At 43.7% G+C, this 7078-nt stretch overlaps 1 long non-coding RNA gene across 1 annotated transcript; it reads left to right on the top strand.

The window, feature by feature from the left end:
* Positions 1–6850, top strand: LOC145718319 (uncharacterized). The gene is made up of 3 exons (XR_014141723.1): positions 1–121; positions 3158–3318; positions 5495–6850. It is a non-coding gene; the product is annotated as an uncharacterized LOC145718319 (long non-coding RNA).
* Positions 6851–7078: the final 228 nt, after the last annotated feature.

The raw sequence follows: 7078 nt of genomic DNA on the forward strand, positions 1-7078 counted from the left end.
AGCCCCTCGGCCTGTTGCCAGCGTCTTAGCCGGGGTCAGTCTTTTGCCCAGGAGCTCAAGAGGCAAGAAGTCATCCTGCGGGAGGAGGACGTGAGAGAAGCAGCGGTTGCTGTTGGAGGAGGTGGGTGCGGGGCCGGGAAATGGCATCGGTGGGAGGTGGTGGCTGAGACTAGGTGCGGGTGCAGGGAGTGCCTCGGACTCTCCTGCTCTCTGCTCTCTCCTGCCTTCTGAACACCCCTCCCCGACTCCCAGCCTCCCCGCTCTGAGTGATTCTGTTTGTGGGTGTGGGAGGGGGACACACGGAGGGAGTTGGCGTCAGGGGAGCCTAAAGAGAGGAAATGGTGAAGTGACAATTCCTGAACTCCTGAGGCACTGGATCTGGAAAGCGGTTGTGAGAATGGTGTAGGGGCCTAGGGCACACTGCCTCAAAATGTGCCATTTTGGCATGCGGATTATTTGGAGCTGAAAATAAATGAGGCCCAAAAAGCTCAGGAGGAAACTTTGACCTCCCTGACTAACTGCCTAAAAATAATTTAGGTTGAGGGGCTCCTGGGTGGCTCAGTCCTTAAGCATCTGCCTTCAGCTCAGGTCATGATCCCAGGGTCCTGGGATCCAGCCCCACATCGGGCTCCCTGTTCCGCCGGGAGCCTGCTTCTCCCTCTCCCACTCCCCCTGCTCATGTTCCCTCTCTAGCTGTCTCTCTCTCTGTCAAATAAATAAATAAAATCTTTTAAAAAAATAATTTAGGTTGAGAACCTACTCCAGGAAGAGAGCTACCACCATAGATAACTACAGTATGATAGGAACTAGGGATGGTTGACAGGGAGGAATTTAGCAAAGTATCTGTTAAAATTCCTTTCTATGTCCCATTGTATCTGTATGGCCCCACTAACATTTGTTTGCCAAACATTCATTCTTTCTTCTTTTGAATTGCTTTCCTTCCCTTTGAAATCCCAAATCGCTACACTTTTTCTTAGTTAGGTATGACAAATTGACTCATTTTGCCTGTCTTTGGAATCTCATGGCTGTGTGGGTTCCTTGTATGTATGAAGTTAAGTTTTATTTTCTCCTGTTAATCTGCCTCGTCAATTTAATTCCTACTCCAGCTAGAAGAATCTAGAAAGGTAGAGAAAAAGATTTTCCTCAACAATGGGAACTATGAGCTACACTTCCTTCCTCTCACATAGTTGGCACTCTCTACTGTCTATATGTCTTCCAGACATTGGGGATGGCTGAGACCAGATCACAATTGGGGGATGATGGGGGAAAAGAGGCAGGGTTACATCTGTCTTATATTGCAAAGTTCCAGCTTCCAAAAGATCCAAGAGTAGAATGAACCCCAATCTGAGAAACTCTAGGGAAGGGGTGGGGGACGGACTCAGGAGGAGGGAACCTAGAAGTTTCAGGCCCTTCACATGGAATTTCTCATTGGGATACCACCAAGTTCTTCAACTCCCAAGAGGATCCTTGGATCTTAGCCCCAGGCAGCAGTTCCTTCCCATCTAGGAGCACAAAAGTTGCTATTCGATCTGAGGCTCCCTCCTCCTGCTGTCCTGGGCCTCAGAGGAGGTTCTTTCTGGGAACCACTGACAGAAACTATTTTATGGATGGTCTCACATGTTTCCCTCTGTAGACACTTTGTCTTTTCCTTGTGATTTTTTCTCTGCTCATTTCTTAGGGCTTGTTCCTTTGGTCTCATCCTAGGTACCAGCCCTTGGTGAATCCTTGACATCTTTCTAACCGAATGCCCCCCCTCCCATGCATCCATTGGATACCAATGCAGTTTAGGAAGGTGTCTCCAGGAAGTAATGAGTTTTCCCAAACCCTCTCATATCCTTATTTTTATACTCAGTATAGAGTTGAAACCATGCCATAATAATACTTCAGGCCCTCCTGTTTACATTTAAAAGCTAGGACTGAGCAGAGATTGAGGCCTAGGACGACCTCCTCCGCTCTTACTTCTTGCCTGCTTTGTTATTATCCTCTTCCCCCCACTTTCCAGAATTCTGGTAATAGAAGTATTGGGTCCAATGTTCAGGTTATAGTCTTTCCCATATATATATATATATAAAGATTTTATTTATTTATTTGAGAGAGTGAGAGAGCAAGTAATAACAGGAGCAGAGAGGAGAGGCAGAGGGGAGAGGCAGAAGCAGACTCCCCACGAAGCAGGGAGCCCAATGTGGGGCTCGATCCTAGGACCCTTGGACCATGACCTGAGCTGAAGACAGACACTTAACCGACTGAGCCACCCAGGTGCCCCTAAGAAAGAATATATTTAACCTTTGTTCCTGGTTCTTGGCACAGAGCTTCAAAACACCTACAAATTTCTTGAGTTGATAGGAATGTATTTGTTGTGCTAATAAAGTGACTTTGGTGGGCCCCTAGATAGGTTCAGGATGTGGGCTGGTCACCAGTGGGACCAATGATGTGACTAGAGTGGGAACTTCAGGTGAACTGGGATTCTCAGAGAGGGGAGGAGGGCTGGATTTTGGGTTCAGTCATGTGGCCAAGGATTTAATGGATAATGTCTATATTGAATGAAAACTCAGGGCTCTGTGGGGCTTCCTGATTGGTAAAAACACTGATATCCAGGGAGGTTGATGTGGCATGAATCCATGGGAAGAGGGCTTGGGAGCTGTGTGTCTAAGACCCTTCCAGATCTTATTCTATCTGTATCCTTTATAATAAAACTTTAATTCTAAGTATAGAACTTTTAGTGAGTTCTGTGCGTTGTTCTGGTAAATTATCAAGCCTGAGGAGGTCATGGGAAACCCTGAATTTATAACTGGTCACTCAGAAGTATGAGCAGCCCCCGTGACTTGTAATTGGCATCTGATCTGAAATGGGGCAGTATTGTTGGGGATTGAGGACTGCACCCTTAAACCTGTGGAGTCTGATGCTAAGTCCAGGTAGTTGGTGTCAAAGAACTGATGTCAGAACAATGGTGTCACACGTTCCTACTTTTTAGCAGCCATCCCTAGATTATTATCTGTTGCTGATCCTATGTATCATACATAAACAAGTTAAAATGTGGGAGGCAGAGGCCACCAGTATATTATGGGTGAAAAAAATAGCATGTGTTTTTGTGGCAAGCACTTGCAATTTAAATTATTTTTAAAGTTCTCTATAATTTCTATATTTTTTTTCTCATTAGAGCTCCCTCCACCTAGAATTCCTGTTGGGAGTACTGTATTTATATTTGGGGAACTTCACATTGTGGCCTGGCTGGATACCTCTAAGTCCCACGTGCAACCTGAAGCAGATACTTAGCCAATTAACACCTGTGGATTTTTTCAATCTCAGCCAAAGGGCAGGGTAAATGTGGTGTGTGTGTGTGTGTGTGTGTGTGTGTGTGTGTGTGTCCCCAAGTATGAAGATGATTATCTCTGTTCTGATCACTCCTTGGGTATGTAGGGGCCAGGATCATCCATCAGTTTTTTCCTGGGGTGTAGTTGAAGTAGAAACCTCATCACTCATATGGCCCTTTTGTTTCTGCACCTTTTCTGGATAAATATTATGAGCTATCTCAAGTAATAAATGTCAGGGCCCATTCAGATGTTACTTGACTTAAAATGTTGCTGCCTGGGGATAAAATTAGAGCAGATTTGTCATCAGTTCAGTCATGAATGAAAGAAAGGTATCTTTTTACAATACAGCTGGACTATTATCACTCACTGACCCTCTACTTTGTCCCTAGTTTTAAAAGAGCAACCTTCAATGGAATCTCATCTATAAAATATTACCAGGTTCTCTATGGAGAGTTTCAAGGCCCTGCACCCTTCCATACAATTCTACCTTTCTATCTCCATCTCCCAACACATTCTTCCAAGTCAGAGCCAGGACTAGAATGAGATAAGGACACATTTTAAAGAGGCACTCACTTTCAGATACCTCACCCTAGTCCAAGCCCTTCTCCACTTTGCCTGCATTCAAGCCATATTGGACTATCTGCTTTTGCACAGCCCAGCTACACTTTGTGCTTTACTACTTCTATGCCTTTCCCCACACCGTTCCCTCAATCTTCAATGCTCTTGCAACCCTTTCTGTGCCTATGAGAAACATAATCATCCTTTTAGGCTCAGTCTCAAATGCTAGGGTTTGAAGTCTTTCTGATCCCTTCACCCTTACTCTTTGCACATTGGTAGGAAGTAATTCCTCCATCCTTTGTACTTATACAGTATTTTATTTGGCCCTATTTTAGCATTTGTTTCTTTATATCATGTACTGAAGTCTTTCTTATGAGCAAGATAGAACTAGTGTAGAAGGACAGGTAGAAGAAGAAATTTGGACTCTAGAAGTCTGAACCAAACCCCAGTCTGTCTGACCACAATGCTTGAGCCTTTTACTACTTACAGTAGTAATTAGTGTTAGTATTAAGATTTACTGGGTGCTTTCTATGAGCCAGATGCTCTCCTAAGGGTTCTAAATGTATTAACTTATTTAATCTTCAAAACGAACGTATGGAGTAGGTGCTGTTGTTGCCTCCATTCTACAAAAGAGGAAGCTGAGACACAGTTAAGTGGTTAAGTGACTTACCCAAGCTCACTGAATTGGTTAGCAGAGGTACTGAGATTCAAACCTTAGTAGTTGGAATCTAGAGCTGGTATGTGTTACCATTATGCTACATCAATATCCCTCTAGTGCTAATTATCACTAAAAGCTGCCATCATCACCATCACTAACTTCATCATCAGATTTTGTTTCTTATAGCCTGTAGCAAAGGACTTTATTCATCATAAAGAAACTTAAATCGGAGTATTCTTAGACCTCTTGTCCCCTAGCTCCTACTTTCTGTGTATCAGCCTACTCCAGCTTTTCCTTCCTTCTCAATTTAATGGTCCATCATGGTCCATCATTTTTACTACTCTCCTCCCTCATCCTCTAGTGCCTGGCTTCACTGCCCTGGCAAAATCTCAGCTCTTGATAAATCCCAAATATTCACCTCTTCTTATACCTGTATTGCTTAGTGCAGTGCACCTGGGGAAAGTTAACCAAATTTTTCTGACTATTGACACTATGAATTTATCTTTTTTGACCTCAGTACAGTCCCCTGAATTGAAAGCAGATCATCTCTAATGTCTACATCGTGGATATTTCACAAGGGTGCATTTTCACACAGTGACTCTCTGAACTGAAACTAACTGAGCTCAAGCACTTAATGTACTTCTGAGCACCTTAGATAAGTCAACGCTTGGGTTTTCTGCCTGAAGCTTTCCTTTTCAGTATAGAACAGAAGCCAATCACAGTTGTCAGACCTCTAGCGATCATTAGGCAAGGTGTTCAGAATCTACAGTTTTCCTTTCACGTGGAAACATGAGTTTCTGACACTGGTTTTCAGAGGTAGGTGCTCACTGACAGACAAAAGTCAGGACCTATTGCTCATTGAAGAGTTGTTTTGTGCCTGAGCATACATATCATTTAGGATTGTTCTATTTTCATATAACAAGGAACTCAACTAAAATAAACCTAATAGAGAAATTATTATCCACAGATTGGAAGTCCTGAGGCAGAGCAGCCATGATGGTTGTTTGATTCAGGTAAGGATGCCACTTTTTTCCATCGCTTTCTTCTGCTATTCACAATATCAACTTGTGTCCTAAAGCTAGAGGCTTGATAGCTCAACAGCTGCAGGTGTCAAGCAACTTCCTGAGGAAGAAAAGGAGACAAGCTTTCCTGATGGCCTTTTCTTATGAGTGAGGGCACTTTCCTCAGAAGTCCTTCTGCAATCTCCTCCTAATGCCTCACTGAGTAGAGTTATATCACCACCCCTTCCTGAACCAGAAGGTAACAAGGGGATGGATTACCCCTAGCAAGCCGACTCACCCCGGAACTGGGAGCAGCCTCCCTGTGCTACATGACTACAAGGAGGAGGGAGGCACACTTATGCAAAAATGACATTCTTGTAGTAAGGGGCTAGGTAAGCAATGCACTAAACAAAGTACTGAGGTTACAGTGACAAAGAGCTCAGTGGCAATATCTTACCAATCATGACCACGAAAAGCCACCGTGGAGTTCTCATCCATTCTTTCCTACTTTCCCCAGCCCACCTCATAATATGACTAGATCACAATTTTGAAAGGAACTAGAAAGACCTGACACATGCAGGTATTTCAGAATACCAGATACTTCCTAATTTAGTGTGCACCAGAACCCTGTGAAATAGTTATAAACAGCCTCATAAAAACATTAAGTACCTTTTCCAAAGTGACACAAATAGTAAATGGTAAAGTCTCTATTCAGGTTTTGGACTGCCTGGCTCTGAAGTCTGGCCAAGTTCCAGAGTTGAGCCCAGAGGAGAGAGACCTTTCTCTACCATGCAGCCTCTTTAAAAATTGCTTCCAAGGACTCAGAAACTGGCCATTCTAGTCTAAGCAAGCACTTAGTAGGACAGTGCACTGCCTCTTGGTGGTAGTGGTAGTGACAGAGGTGACTTTTTTCCTCCCATGGTTAAGTCACAGTTGCTCAGACCTCACCACCAAGAACTTTGGTTCTGGAAGTCTAAACTCTAGTCTGCACTCCAGGTTATGAACTTAGGGGCTGAGATGCCAGGTACAGGGAGCCATATAAATATTCTATACCCAGGAGGGAAAGAGCCAATATTTATGGAACAGCTCAGTTTTCAAGGACAACTTTATTCCCATATCTAATACACAGCTAAAAGGAAGAGGACAAATGCTATGTTCACTGGTCTTGCGCTACCCCATTAAAATCCATACGCCAGACTTCCAGGTTCAGTTAGGACATGTAAAGAGCTTGGAAGTCATTGCTCCTGTACTTCCAAACAGAAAAAAAAAAAGCTGAACAAACTGAGAATCAATGACTTATCTTAGACCCATCAAAGGACTGAGGTTACAGGGCAAATAATCACCGCAAAGTCTGGAGAAAAGACAAATCTGGAGAGGCACAACCTATCTCTCCTTACGTAGAGCAGAAACTGCTAGAAACATAAACATGTGAGAACACTTACATGGTAATTTTGACAAATTGCTAGAGACTGAATGTGGAATAGTTTGAGAGTGGGAAACCCCATGGGGACCTGCAGGCTTCGAGGTTTAGTGGGCTTTACCTCTAGGCA

This window comes from Leptonychotes weddellii, unplaced genomic scaffold (genome assembly GCF_054177405.1).
Source record: "Leptonychotes weddellii isolate Sample4059 unplaced genomic scaffold, ASM5417740v2 HiC_scaffold_1401, whole genome shotgun sequence".
NCBI classification, from domain to species: Eukaryota; Metazoa; Chordata; class Mammalia; order Carnivora; family Phocidae; genus Leptonychotes; species Leptonychotes weddellii.